Source organism: Symphalangus syndactylus, chromosome 4 (assembly GCF_028878055.3).
Source record: "Symphalangus syndactylus isolate Jambi chromosome 4, NHGRI_mSymSyn1-v2.1_pri, whole genome shotgun sequence".
In the NCBI taxonomy this organism is placed as follows: Eukaryota; Metazoa; Chordata; class Mammalia; order Primates; family Hylobatidae; genus Symphalangus; species Symphalangus syndactylus.
In genome coordinates, this window is record NC_072426.2 from 161,068,896 (window position 1) to 161,085,386 (window position 16,491).

Sequence of the window (16,491 nt, forward strand, 5' to 3'; positions counted from 1 at the left end):
GCTCACTGCACCCTCCGCCTCCTGCCTCCTAGGTTCAAGCAATTCTCCTGCCTCAGCACCTTCCAAGAAGCCTTTAGTTTTATATTCTTTTTTTTTATTGAGATGGAGGTTTGTTCTTGTTGCCTAGGCTGGAGTGCAGTGGCACAATGTCTGCTCACTGCAACCTCCACCTCCCAGGTTCAAGTGATTCTTGTGCCTCAGCCCCCCGAGTAGTTGAGATTACAAACGGCCGCCACCACACCCAGATAATTTTTGTATTTTTAGTAGGGACGGGGTTTCGTCATGTTGCCCAGGCGAACTCCTGACCTCAGGTGATCCTCCTGCCTCGACCTCCCAAAGTGTTGGAATTACAGGCGTGAGCCACCACGCCAGGCCTTATTTTTATATTCTTTACATCAAGGAGAAAACTACCAAATGAAAGCCAAGTTTAATACCATTAACTCTTTAACTGAGATGTTGTTATTTGAAAATATTATGTCAGAATTATTTTTGAACATTTATCGGACATTCTGCTAAGAATTTTGCTTAGATTACTTTACCTGGTCCTCAGAATAGCATTAATTTATCATTATCATCATTTTACCTGTAAGGAAACTGAGACTTAGTTAAATAATTTATTCAAGATCATGTAGCTGGTTAATAGAAGAAGTTAAATTTGAACCTTCCCACTCTTAGCTACTCTTCGTGAGGCAATGGGTAGATTTGCTGGCACTACGTTATCTAAAGACAACTTAAGTGGATAGCACTCTTTCCTCTTGGACCACTTCTCTAGAGATAGCTTATGGTATTATAAGGAAATTCTGAATTTGATTTATTTATAGGGACCACTCAGTAGTTCCAAATGGCAGCTCACTAGGCTCTACTCTAGGTGGTTCACACTGTTATTAGTATTATTATTTTGAGACAAAGTTTAGAGTTTTCCTCTTGTCACCTGGGCTGGAGTGTAGTGGCACAATCTCAACTCACTGCAACCTCTGTCTCCTAAGTTCAAGCAATTCTCCTGCCTCAGCCTCCCAAGTAGCTGGGATTACAGGTGCTTGCCACCACACCCAGCTAATTTTTTGTATCTTTAGTAGAGATGGGGTTCCACCATGTTGGTCAGGCTGGTCTCAAACTCCTGACTTCGTGATCCACCCGCCGAGGCCTCCCAAAGTGCTGAGATTACAGGTGTGAGCCACCCATCTAGCCCACATTATTTTTTAAGTGGTCCCAGCTTAATAGCATTCTTTGGTTAATATTTTAGCTCTTATGAAAGGGGCTATTGTATGTTACGATTCAACATTGACTAAAGTCTCTATCCAAAGCAATGAAACAAGAAAATAATTGGAAAGGAAATCCAGAATAGTGAGTTTTCTCTGCAGGAAGCAATTGGTATTAACTGTGAAGGGAGAAGAGGGAAACAAACTTCTGTAGTCTTGGAAACATTATTTTAATATGTGTTGAGGCTACATAGATATATACAGGACACACACACACACACACACAACATCATTGAATTGCATACTTAAGGCTTGAGTATTTTGTTTCATGTTTGCTCTCCTATAATTAAAAATAATACTAATAATGCCATATTTCTTCCTAAACCTGCATAGTATGAGCCACACAGGGCCATATTTTATTGTGGAATCATAAACCATATTGAAATATTTATATCCCTATTTATTTTATTTTATTTATTTTATTTTTTATTTTTTGAGATGGAATCTTGCTCTGCCGCCCAGGCTGGAGTGCAATGGAATGAGCTCGGCTCACTGCAACCTCCTCCTCCTGGGTTCATGGGATTCTCGTTCCTCATCCTCCCGAGTAGGTGGGATTGCAGGTGTGCCCTTACGCCTGGCTAATTTTTGTATTTTTATTAAAGACGGGGTTTTTCCATGTTGGCCAGGCTGATCTCGAACTCCTGACGTCAGGTGATCTGCCTGCCTTGGCCTCCCAAAGTGCTGAGATTATAGGCATGAGCCACCGCACCCAGCCTATATCCCTATTGCTATCCATTTAATTGCCTGATAGGGAAATCGGCCAAGAAGAATATAAAAGCGCTTATCACTTTTATTGGCATTACTGACCTTTACCTCTCTGAGGAGGAGTCAGCTATGGATTAAACTGTCTTATCTCAGTGCATATTCTTTTTTTTTTTTTTTCTTTTTTTTTTTTTTTGAGACGGAGTCTTGCTCTGTCACCCAGGCTGGAGTGCGGTGGCACAATCTCGGCTCACTGCAAACTCCGCCTCCCGGGTTCATGCCATTCTCCTGCCTCAGCCTCTCCGAGTAGCTGGGACTACAGGCGCCCGCCACCACGCCCGGCTAATTTTTTGTATTTTTAGTAGAGACGGGGTTTCACTGTGGTCTCGATCTCCTGACCTCGTGATCCGCCCGCCTCGGCCTCCCAAAGAGCTGGGATTACAAGCGTGAGCCACCGCGCCCGGCCTCTCAGTGCATATTCTAAATACAGAGCTTATGCAAAATATGTACTTTTATTACAACTGCAAGAACCTGAAGAAGTAGGAACAGGCAACTTAAATGTGGAATAATAAGCTTAAACAATGTAAATTATGATTTTTAACCTGCCTTTTAAAAAACATCTGAATTTATTTTCTTAATTTTTTAATTTTTAATTTTTGTGGGTACATAGTATATATTTATGGGATAGATGAGATGTTTTGATACAGGCATGGAATGTGAAATAATCACATCATAGAGAATGGGGTGTCCATCCCCTCAAGCATTTATCTTTTGTTTTACAAACAATCCAGTTTTACTCTTGTAGTTATTTTTACTTATTTATTTATTTATTTTTTAATTTTTTGAAATGGAGTTTCGCTCTGTTTCCCAGCCTGAAGTCCAATGCAGTCTCGACTCACTGCAACCTCTGCCTCCTGGGCTCAAACGATTCTTCTGCCTCAGCCTCCCGAGTAGCTGTGATTACAGGTGCCCACCACCATGCTCAACTAATTTTTTGTATCTTTAGTAGAGACAGTTTCACCATGTTGGCCAGGCTAGTCTCCACCCGCCTCGGCCTCCAAAGTGCTGGGATTACAGACGTGAGCTGCTGCACCCGGCCACTCTTGTAGTTATTTTTAAATGTACAATTAAGTTATTGTTGACTGTAGGTCACCCTGTTGTGCTGTCAAATAGTAGGTTTCATTCATTCTATTATTTCTGTACCCATTAACCATCTCCACCACCCTATGAATTTATTTTATGTGTTAAACGATCAGCAGGGTTACTAAATATTACAATATTAGAGATATACATTCAATTTATTAGCAATAAAAAGAAAATTAAATTGTTTAAAAATATAATTTGCGTCAATAATGAAAATATTATGACCAAAATCAAAATAAAAACATTTTTTCTAAGGCAAATAATTTTTAAAAACACGATTTATGAAAGAATACAAACTAGAAATAAATTTAACAAATTGTATGTACAACCTTCTAGGGGAAGGTAATATCTTTTCTTCTGATCTTAGTTTCATGGCTGAAACCCCTATACCAAAAAACAGATTAAAAAGAGAAAAGCACGCAAATGTATTTAATATAAGTTTTACATGACACAGATGCCTTCAGAAATGAAAGCCCAAAGAAACAGGGAAAACTGTTTTATGTGAGGCTGGATGAAAAAGTAGATCGTTGTGAAGAAGTACGATTGGCCGAAAGGGGTATGATCTAATGGTAATAAACTGAGGAGGGAACCTAGCAAGATCTGTTTGTTCAGATTCTTCCCTGTGTCCCTGTGTCTTCAGAGATAAAGATGTTTCTTTCCTCCAGGTGTAGAGAAGGTAGTAGTCTAAGCTTACGTTGTTCAAAATGTGGCCTGTGACCAGCAGCAGCAGCAACAGCAGCAGCATCAGAGAGCGCTGGATTATGACGTGGGGAACATCAGAACCCACCCAAGCCTACAGAACTAGAAACTATAATCTTAGCAAGACTGCAAGTGACTGATATACATTAATTTTATGAGAAGGGGAGGGGAGCAGAAGGAACAGAAGGAAGGAGGGGAATGAGGGAACGAAAAGGGGAGGGAGAAAAGGAGAGAGGAAGAAAGAAAAAGAAAATTATAAATATAATCCAGGCTGGGCACAGTGACTCATGCCTGTAATCCCAGCACTTTGGGAAGTGAAGGCAGGAGGATCACTTGAGGCCAGGAGTTCGAGACCAGCCTGGGCAAAAAAGAGAGTGATCTCTTCTCTATAAAATTTGTTTAAAAATTCAGATGGGTGGTGCGGTAGCTCAAGCCTGTAATCCCAGCACTTTGGGAGGCTGAGGTGGGCGGATCATGAGATCAGGAGATCGAGACCATCCTGGCTAACACGGTGAAACCCCGTCTCTACTAAAAATACAAAAAATTAGCCAGGGGTGGTGGTGGGCATCTGTAGTCCAAGCTACTCGGGAGTGAGGCAGGAGAATGTCGTGAACCTGGGAGGCGGAGGTTGCAGTGAGCCAAGGTTGCGCCACTGCACTCCAGCCTGGGCAACAGAGCAAGACTCCGTCTCAAAAAAAAAAAAAAAAATTTAGACGGGCATGCCTGTACTCCCAGCTAATTAAAAAGCTAAGGCATCACTTGAGCCCAGGAGTTTGAGGCTGCAGTAAGCCGAGACTGTGCCACTGCACTCCAGCCTGGGCCACAGAGTGAGACTCTGTCTCTTTAAAAAAGTAAAAATAAAAATAGAAATAAATAAATAAAATCCAAAACTGCTTACTCTCCAAGGCTACAAGGGCAAGGAGAGAACTCTCTTGACTAGACCCCATGGAAATATTTATATGGGCAAGTCTTCCTTACAATCTGAATTGTAGCTGTAACCTATTCAGTACAGGAGGTAGGAGGGGCCTCCAGGCTTACTTCCATTGCCCTGAATCTGATAATCCAGGACAGGTACTCATTCACCAGGTCACCATCTATATAGTTTTGGTTAATGGAAATATGTTGTGTATTTGGAATTACTAGGCTAACCAGCATGCCTGGTTATTTTTCAGATCACTGGAGAATCATTTCTAGGATGCTTCTATACTATAACTCCTTGGTGCACGCTGTGTTTGCATTTTATCAATGCAAATAAAATATCAACCAATAATTGTATCCTTTGTATGCCTGGTCCCTTTTTGAATGGAAAGACCCCTTGTATATGATGAGTGATGTGCCCCTCATCCTTTTTTATAAGCACCAAATCCTGTCCTGGGACTTCTTACTCACTTTACAGCAGATATATTTCTTCAATACATTATCTGCTACTAACATTGAATGTATGAAATAAAAATTATGACATCAGAAAAAAAATTTTACTGGAAAGGGGACTGTGAAATAAGAATTTACAAACACCGGATCCCTTCCTTGCACCTTATACAAAAATTAATTCAAGATGGATTAAAGACTTAAATGTTAGACCTAAAACCATTAAAATCCTACAAGAAAACCTAGGCAATACCATTCAGGACATAGGTGTGGGCAAGGACTTCATGTCTAAAACACCAAAAGCAATGGCAACAAAAGCCAAAATTGACAAATGGGATCTAATTAAACTAAAGAGCTTCTGCACAGCAAAAGAAACTACCATCAGAGTGAACAGGCAACCTACAGAATGGGAGAAAATTTTCACAACCTACTCATCTGACAAAGGGCTAATATCCAGAATCTACAATGAACTCAAACAAATTTACAAGAAAAAAACAAACAACCCCATCAAAAAGTGGGCGAAGGACATGAACAGACACTTCTCAAAAGAAGACATTTATGCAGCCAAAAAACACATGAAGAAATGCTCATCATCACTGGCCATCAGAGAAATGCGAATCAAAACCACAGTGAGATACCATCTCACACCAGTTAGAATGGCCATCATTAAAAAGTCAGGAAACAACAGGTGCTGGAGAGGATGTGGAGAAATAGGAACACTTCTACACTGTTGGTGGGACTGTAAACTAGTTCAACCATTGTGGAAGTCAGTGTGGCGATTCCTCAGGGATCTAGAACTAGAAATACCATTTGACCCAGCCATCCCATTACTGGGTATATACCCAAAGGACTATAAATCATGCTGCTATAAAGACACATGCACATGTATGTTTATTGCGGCACTATTCACAATAGCAAAGACTTGGAACCAACCCAAATGTCCAACAACAATAGACTGAATTAAGAAAATGTGGCACATATACACCATGGAATACTATGCAGCCATAAAAAATGATGAGTTCGTGTCCTTTGTAGGGACATGGATGAAACTGGAAACCATCATTCTCAGTAAACTATTGCAAGGACAAAAAACCAAACACCGCATGTTCTCACTCATAGGTGGGAATTGAACAATGAGAACTCATGGACACAGGAAGGGGAACATCACACTCCAGGGACTGTTGTGGGGTGGGGGAGGGGGGAGGGACAGCATTAGGAGATATACCTAATACTAAACGATGAGTTAATGGGTGCAGGAAATCAACATGGCACATGGATACATATGTAACAAACCTGCACATTGTGCACATGTACCCTAAAACCTAAAGTATAATAAAAAAAAGAAAAAGAATTTACAAACACCTATTATCAAGAGAAAAATTTTAAGGTAGAATATTAATAAATTGATGACAGTTTATTTGTAAATTTTGTACTGCATTTTTATAAATAGATCTGGTAATAACCATTATTATTTAATGTTTAGAGAAAATTAGTTCTTCACACTTCAAGATTTATGAAGTACAACTTTTTTAAACATGGAAAATTGAAAAATGTCATTGAAATTAACCTGTAGAATAATATGAATTAAATAAATGCTATTGCTGTGCCTCAGACTTTAAAAAATCAAAAGCACTTTCTAGATTAATCTAAGTAATCACAGGCCACTTAAAGTAACCGGGAATATAAAGTGGAACAACCAACCTCAGTTCCCTGCATCCGAAGGTTTAGACCTATTTTAGTTCATCTCGTGCTGCTACAATGCAATTCCACAGACTAGGTAATTTATAATCAACAGAAATTTATTTGGCTCAAAGTTTTGGAGTCTGGGAAGTCCACAGTTGAGAAAATGCATCTTCATCTGGTGAGGGACTTCTGTTGTGTCATAGTATGGCAGAAAGCATCATATGGGGAGGGAGAGGAGGAGGCCAAACTCATCTTTTTACAAGAAACTAACTCCTGAAACAGTGGCATCAATCCATTCATGAGAGGGAAGCCCTCATGACCTAACCATCTTGTAATGGTCCCACTTCTCCACACTACTGGATTGAGGATTATGTTTCTAACCCATGAACCTTGGGTGATGTACTTAAACCCTAGCAACGCCCTAGCTGATTCACAGATATTTATGCTAAAGCCTAGTTGATGCAGTTTGATATTTGTTCCCTCAAAATCCCGTGTTGAAATGTGATCCCCAATGTTGGAGGTGCGGTCTAGTGGGAGGTGTTTAGTTCATGGCAGTGGATTCCTCAGAATGGCTTGATGCCCTCCCCGTAGTAATGAGTTTACACAAGAGCTGGCTGCTCAAAACATCCTGACATCTCTCTTGCTTCCTCCCTCACCATGTGACACATCTGCTCCTCCTTCGCCTTCCACCATGAGCGGAAGCTTCCGGAAGCCTCACCAGAAGCTGAGCAGATGCTAGAGCCATGCTTGTACAGCCCGCAGAACTGTGAGCCAAATAAACATCTTTTCTTTGAAAATTACCCAGCCTCAGGTATTACTGTGTAGGGATGCAAATGGACTAACACACTAGTTATTTTCAGATATTTGTTAAGTATTATCATCCTTCATCCACATACAAATTTTAAAATATTTTAAATGAAAATAATTTAAGAAATATGGAGCTGGATAGTAAAAGAGAAAAAAATGTTATCTTAATATAATTTTAGTGGGTTTATACATCAAACATTAAGTGGGAGAAGTCTTTAAGCACTTGCACAAAGCTGAAAAACAAGGAAAAAGAAGTTACCTCGTAGATCTCTAACAGAGATGCAGAACTGATCTGCAGCAGCAGTTAGTACAAAGGCAATCATATATGGAAAAGCAGATAATATGATTTTGAAAGCTTTGAGACATTTCCAGTTTGGAGTAACAGAATGTTAGCCAGCACGTGCCAATACAGCCTTGCCAGTTACTTATTGTGGACGTTCATTCTGATTAGCCCATTATTAGCCTGAGCTGAGCTGATTAGTATAGTTTACATCTCCCTGGGTTAACTACAGCCCATCTTCATTATTTGCAGATTCCAGATTTATGAATTTGTCTGCTCACTAAAATGTATTTGTAACCCTCAAATCAATACTCCCAAGTGCTTTCCTGGTCATTTATGGATATGCGCAGAGAGGGGAAATTTTTTATTTATTTATTTCAATAGGTTTTGGGGGAACAGGTGGTGTTTGGTTATGCGAATAAGTTCTTTGGTGATGATTTCTGAGATTTTGGTGCACCCATCACGTGGGCAGTGTATACTGTACCCAACATGTAGTCTTTTATCCCTCATCCCTCTCCCACCCTTTCCCCAAGTCCCCAGTATCATTCTTATGTTTTTGCATCCTCATAGTTTAGCTGCCACTTATGGATGAGAACATACAATGTTTGGTTTTCCATTCCTGAGTTATTCATTTAGAATAATGGTCTCCAATTCCATCCAGGTTCCTACGAATGCCATGATTTTGTTCCTTTTTATGGCTGAATAGTATTCCATGGTATATATTTATACCACAATTTCTTTATCCGCTTGTTAATTGATGGGCATTTGGGCTGGTTCCATATTTTTGTGATTGCAAATTGTGCTGCTATAAACATGCATGTGCAAGTATCTTTTTTCCTATGATGACTTATTTTCCTCTGGGTAGATACCCAGTAGTGGGATTGCTGGATCAAATGGTATTTCTACTTTTAGAACTCAGTTCTTTAAGGAATCTCCACACTGTTTTCCATGGTGGTTGTACTAGTTTACATTCCCACCAGCAGTGTAAAAGTGTTCCATTTTCACTACATCCATATCAACATCTATTTTTTTTTAATTTTTTGATTGTGGCCATTCTTGCAGGAGTGATTTTGATTTGTATTTCCCTGATAATTAGTGATGTTGAACATTTTTTCATATGTTTGTTGGCCATTTGTGTATCTTCTTTTGAGAATTATCTATTCATGTCCTTAGCCCACTTTTTGATGGGATTATTGCATCGTTACGCAACTTCATCATTGTGCAAACATCATAGAGCATAGTACGCAAACCTAGATGGTACAGCATAATACACACCTGGGCCATCTAGTACAATCTATTGCTTCTAGGCTACAAACCTGTACAGCATGTGACTGTACTGAATACTATAGGCAATTGTAACATAGTGGTATTTGTGTATCTAAACATATGTAAACATAGAAAGGTGCAGTAAAAATATGGTATAAAAGATAAAAAATGGTACACCTGCCTGGGGCACTTACCATGAATGAAGCTTGCAAGACTGAAAGTTGCTCTTGGTGAGTGGGTGACCAGTGAATGAATGTGGAGGCCTAAGATGTGACTGTGCACTACTGTAGATTTTATAAGCACTGTACACTTAGACTACACTAAATTTATTTTTAAAATTTCTTCCGTCAAAAATAGATTAACCTTAGCTTACTGTATCTTTTTTACTTATAAACTTCTTAATTGTTTTAAGTTTTTGACTCTTCTGTAATAACACTTAGCTTAAAACACAAACATTGTTCAGCTGTGCAAAAATATTTTCTATGTTTATATCCTTATTATATAAGCTTTTGTCTATGTTCAAGCTTTTTTTTACTTTTAAAATTAAAAAAAAAAAAACTAAGACATATGCACACACATTAGCCTAGGCCTCCAGGAAGTCAGGATCATCAACATCGCTGTCTTCCCCCTCCACATCATGTCCCACTGGAAGGTCTTCAGGGGAAGTAACGTGCGTGAAGCTGTCATCTCCTATGGCAACAATGCCTTCTTCTGTATACCTCCTGAAGGACCTGCCTGAGGCTGTTTTACAGTTCACTCTTTTTAATATAAGTAGAAAGAGTACATTCTGAAATGACAATAAAAATGTAACATAGGAAAATACATAAACCAGTAATTTAGTCGTTTGTACATCTTTGTTCGTGCTAGTCTTTTATATGACTGGGAGCACAGTAGGTTTGTTTACACCACATCACCACAAACACAGGACTAATGCACTGTGCTAAGACATTATGATGGCTACGATGTCACTAGACAACAGAAATTTTTCAGCGCCATTATAATCTTACGGAACTACCATTATATATGTGGTCCGTTGATGATCAAAACACGTTACTGGCACATGACTATGTGTAAGTACAAATTGGATAAAATACATGTAACTTTATTCTATCTAAAATTATTTCCCAAAGTAATGCTAAGTATTTTAAAAATAATGTTCTTTCACATTAAAAGTCAATGATTTTTTTGGTTTTTGTTTTTTGCTAATAATTTTTTTTAATTTCTACCTTTTAAGTTCAGAAGTACATGTGCAGGATGGGCAGGTTTGTTACATAGGTAACATGTGTCGTGGTGGTTTGTTGTAGAAATTATGTCCTCACCCAGGTATTAAGCCTAGTACCCCATTAGTTATTTTCCCTGATCATCTCCCTCCTCCCACCATCCGCCCTCCCGTAGGCCCCAGTGTGTGTTGGTTCCTCCTATGTATCCATGTGTTCTCATCATTCACCTCCCACTTACAAGTGAGAACATGCAGTGTTTGGTTTTCTGTTCCTGTATTTGCTAAGGATAATGGCCTCTAGTTCCATCCATGTCCCTGCAAAGGACATGATCCCCTTCTTTTTTATGGCTGCATAATATTCCATGGTATATATGTACATTTTCTTTATTCAGTATATCATTGATGGGCATTTAGGTTGATTCCATGTCTTTGCTGTTGTGAATAGTGCTGCAATGAACATACACATGCATATGTCTTTACAATAGAATGGTTTATATTCCTTTGGGTATATACCCAGTAATGGGATTGCTTGGTCAAATAGTATTTCTCTCTCTGGGTCTTCGAGGAGTTGCCACACCGTCTTCAACAATGGTTGAACTAATTTACACTCCCACCAACAGTGTAAAAGCATTCTTTTTTCTCCACAACTTTGCCAGCATCTGTTGTTTTTTGACTTTTTAATAAACGCCATTCTGACTGTCAAGAGATAGTATCTCATTGTGGTTTTGATTTGCATTTCTCTAATGATCAGTGAATGTTGAGCTTTTTTTCATGTGTCTGTTTGCCACATATATGTCTTCTTTTGAGAATTGTCTGTTCATGTCCTTTGCCTACTTTTTAATGAAGTGTTTTTTCCTTATAAATTTGTTTAAGTTCCTTATAGATGCTAGATATTAGACCTTTGTCAGATGCATAGATTGTGAAAAATGTCTCCCATTTTGTAGGTTGTCTGTTTACTCTGTTGATAGTTTCTTTTGCTGTGCAGAAGCTCTTTAGTTTAATTAGATTCCATTTGTCAATTTTTGCTTTTGTTGTAATTGCTTTTGGTGTCTTCATCATAAAATCTTTTCCTGTGCCTATGTCCTGTATAGTATTGCCTAGGTTATCTTCTAGGGTTTTTATTGTTTGGGGTTTTACATTTAAGTCTTTAATCCATCTTGAGTTGACTTTTGTATATGGTACCCAGTTTCAATTTTCTGCATATAGCTAGCCAGTTCTCCCAGCACCATTTATTAAATAGGGAATCCTTTCCCCATTGCTTGTTTTTGTCAGGTTTGTCAAAGATCAGATGGTTACAGGTGTGCAGTCTTATTTCTGGGCTCTCTGTGCTGTTCCATTGGTCTATGTGTCTGTTTTTGCACCAGTGCCATGCCATTTGGGTTACTGTAGCACTGTAGTATAGTCAGGTAGCGTGATGCCTCCAGCTTTATTCTTTTTGCTTAGGATTGCCTTGGTTATTCAGGCTCTTCTTTGGTTCTATATGAATTGTAAAATACAGTTTTCTTTTTTTATTATACTTTAAGTTTTAGGGTACATGTACACAACGTGCAGGTTAGTTACATATGTATACATGTGCCATCTTGGTGTGCTGCACCCATTAACTCATCATTTAACATTAGGTATATCTGCTAATGCTATCCCTTCCCCCTCCCCACTCCCCACAACAGGCCCCGGTGTTTGATGTTCCCTTTCCTGTGTCCATGTGTTCTCACTGTTCAATTCCCACCTATGAGTGAGAACATGTGGCGTTTGGTTTTTTGTCCTTGTGATAGTTTGCTGAGAATGATGGTTTCCAGCTTCATCCATGTCCCTACAAAGGACATGAACTCATCCTTTTTTATGGCTGCATAGTATTTCATGGTGTATATGTGCCACATTTTCTTAATCCAGTCTATGATTGTTGGACATTTGGGTTGGTTCCAAGTCTTTGCTATTGTGAATAGTGCTGCAATAAACATACATGTGCATGTGTCCTTATAGCAGCATGATTTATAATCCTTTGGGTATATACCCAGTAATGGGATGGCTGGGTCTAATGGTATTTCTAGTTCTAGATCCCTGAGGAATCGCCACACTGACTTCCACAATGGTTGAACTAGTTTACAGTCCCACCAACAGTGTAAAAGTGTTCCTATTTCTCCACATCCTCTCCAGCACCTGTTGTTTCCTGACTTTTTAATGATGGCCATTCTAACTGGCGTGAGATGGTATCTCACTGTGGTTTTGGTTTGCATTACTCTGATGGCCAGTGATGATGAGCATTTTTTCATGTGTCTTTTGGCTGCATAAATGTCTTCTTTTGAGAAGTGTCTGTTCATATCCTTTGCCCACTTTTTGATGGGATTGTTTGTTTTTTTCTTGTAAATTTGTTTGAGTTCATTGTAGATTCTTGATATTAGCCCTTTGTCAGATGAGAAGATTGCAAAAATTTTCTCCCATTCTGTAGGTTGCCTGTTCACTCTGATGGTAGTTTCTTTTGCTGTGCAGAAGCTCTTTGACAAACCTGACAAAAACAAGAAATGGGGAAACGATTCCCTATTTAATAAATGGTGCTGGGAAAACTGGCTAGCCATATGTAGAAAGCTGAAACTGGATTCCTTCCTTACACCTTAGACAAAAATTAATTCGAGATGGATTAAAGACTTAAATGTTAGACCTGAAACCATGAAAACCCTAGAAGAAAACCTAGGCAATACCATTCACGACACAGGCATGGACAAGGACTTCGTGTCTAAAACACCAAAAGCAATGGCAACAAAAGCCAAAATTGACAAATGGGAGCTAATTAAATTAAAATACATTTTTCTAATTGTGTGAAGAATGTCAAAGGTAGTTTAATAGAAATAGCATTGGAATTAGAAATAGAAATCTATAAATTGCTTTGGGCAGTTTGGCTGTTTACACAATATTGATTTTTTCCTATCCAAGCATGAAATGTTTTTCCATTTGTTTGTGTCCTCTCTGATTTCCTTTAACAGGGGTTTGTAGTTCTCCTTGAAAAGGTTCTTCACTTCCCTTGTTAGCTGTATTCCTAGGTATTTTATTCTCTTTGTAGCAATTGTAAATGGAAGTTAATTCTTGATTTGGCTCTCTGCATGCCTTCTATTGGTGTATAGGAATGCTAGTGATTTTTGCATATTGATTTTGTATCCTGAGACTTTGCTGAAGTTGCTTATCAGTTTAAGAAGCTTTAGGACTGAGACGATGGGGTTTTATAGTTACAGAATCATGTCATCTGCAAACAAACATCTGCAAACAAAGATAATTTGACTTCCTCCCTTCCTATCTGAATGCCCTTTATTTCTTTCTCTTGCCTGATTGTTCTGGCCAGAACTTCCAATACTATGTTGAATAGGAGGGGTGAGAGAGGGGATCCTTGTCTTCTGGTTTTCAAGGGGGATGCTTTCAGCTTTTGCCCATCCAGTATGATATTGGCTGTGGGTTTGTCATTTATGGCTCTTCTTATTTTGAGGTATGTTCCTTCAATATCTAGTTTATTGAGAGTTTTTAACATGAAGGAATATTGAATTTTATCAAAGGCTTTTTCAGCATCTACTGAGATAATCATGTGGTTTGTGTCTTTAGTTCTGTTTATGTGATGAATGACATTTATTGATTTGCATATGTTGCATCCCAGGGATGAAGCCTACCTAATTGTGATAGACAAGCTTTTTGCTGTGCTGCTGGATTCAGTTTGCCAATATTTTGTTGAGGATTTTTGCATCGATGTTCTTCAGGTTATTGGTCTAAAGTTTTCTTTTTTTGTTGTATCTCTGCCAGGTTTTGGTGTCAGGATGATGCTGGCCTCATAGAATGAGTTAGGGAAGAGTCCCTCCTTTTCAATAATAATTTTTATTAGTTTAACTATTTCCACTTCCTCTTTTCCTCCCCCCAGTAACTTGTAGGCATACACATTATCTTGACTTCTCAAGACACGATCTCAGAATTCTCCGTTCATCAGTCTGCAAGAACTCTTTGCAACAAAACCATTTAAAGTCTACGAGAGCCTAAGTCTCTGGAACATTTTGTTTGAAGTTGTTTATAACCAACTTCCAGAAACATTGAATGTCAATTGCAGTATACTTTGAAAAGAAGTTATTTGTCACTATAGATTTCTTACCAAATTTAGGTTGTTGCAATGGAAAGGCCTTTTATTTTAGGTGAAAAATGACTTCTGATTTGATTTAGTCAAAGTTTTAATTTAGGTTTTCTAGTTTCATTTTCTTTTTCCTCTTCTCTAATCTTATGAAAAATATCCCAATACTGCAAAATTTGCCTGTTTGCTATAAACGAAAGCAGGCTCTAATAGAGTAAAAAGTTACAAACATACTAAGATGTCTAATTAAGATACTTATTGTAAAATTGGAAAAAATGTTTATAAAAATAGACAATTTTTAGAAATCTAATTGCCAAGCATTTCTAAGTACTCACAATTCTACATTGCACAGGAGACGTTTCACTGCTGTAACTAAATTTTAAACAAAAGAAATGAGCTTTTAATCTTGGGCACCTAGAAATAGTTATTAATATAGAAAAATACAAAGTTCTATAACAGAACTAATATGATATATATGGTTATTGGTCTTATGTTAGATCTTAAGATAAAACCTTTTCAAATAGATATTCAAACAGTACAATACACTGAAAATTTTTCTAAAACCTTTTCTATTTACATAACATTTTATTTCTGAAAGCAAACACACATGCCAAAAAGGCTGAGTTTACCAAGGTTACAAAATGAATCAGTGAAAGAACGAGGCATATAATTTAAATCTCAGACTTTGTGGTAGTATCTAATAGACTCCTCATTTCCACCAATTTCCTAAAATACGGTATTGTTTTATAGAGAAAGCAAAAGCATTTCACATTTTTTCTGCAGTAAGCTGTTAGAGTGGAATACCTTTGGAGATCAAGACTCCGCATTGCTCTTCTAGGTGTCTACATGAAAAATAACCAATTCCACTAAAGAGTAGAGAGGAAAAACAAAACTGGAATCAAGCAAATATGAGGACTTACAAACATACAAAAGGTTTATTTTTAAATTCACTAAGAACACTAAACATGTTTCTGATTCTCAATTTTAAATTCTGTTTTTGTTCCAACAATTCCAACTGGATTTTACACAATTGCATTTAATCCAAAACTCTATTTCCATGTAATAGCACGGAAACTGGACCTGATATTTGTTTAAAAGGAGACCTTGGCCTCCTTACATTACCCTTTTGTTGATTCACAGCCTTGCACTCAGAAAGTGTACATCACAAAATGGAGATATCCCAGCAGGAACAGAGAGAGAGGGAGAGGAGAAGGGTTGGGGAGCTGGTGTGTCCTGTCTCCTTGCTGCTGACAGTGACTGTCATACAGACAGGACTCAACTCTCTATTTCTCTCTTTTCACCAACCTTTGCCTTCAAGGCCATTAAACTCCCTCTATTCACTTAGCTTCACCACCACCAACTCAATGCCTATGTCAGCCATCTATTGCTGTGCGACACGTTACCACGCCTTGGTGGCTCCAGACAGCACACATTCATTATCGCAGGTTTCTATGGTTGGAAATCTGGACGCCACTTAGCTGCCTCCTCTGCTTCAGCGTCTCTTACAAGGCTGCCATCACAGTGTCAGTGGCGCTGGGGTCTCATCTGAGGGTCACCTCCAAGCTCACGGGGGTTTTGGCAGGCTTCAGTTCCTCGCAGACTATCAGACTGAGGACCTCAGGTCCTTGCTGGCTGCTGCCCAGCAGCTGCCACTGGTTCCTTGCTATGTGGGCTTCTTGCTATGGCAGCGTTACTCCATCTGAGCCAGCATAGGACAGCAGCGATAGGGAGAGTGGCACAGTAAGGCAAGAGTGAAAATCTTATGTGACATAATCACGGAAGTGACATGCCACCACCTTTGCTGTACTCTTTTGGTTGGAAACAAGTCACAGGTGCCACCCACAGCTGTGGGAAGGGGATCAGACCAGGGTGTGAATACCAGGAGGCAGAGATCACTGGGGACATCTTCGAGCCTGTCTACCAGGAGGCTTGAGCTCAGGCCCAGGTCTATTGGCCCTAGACCAGCAAT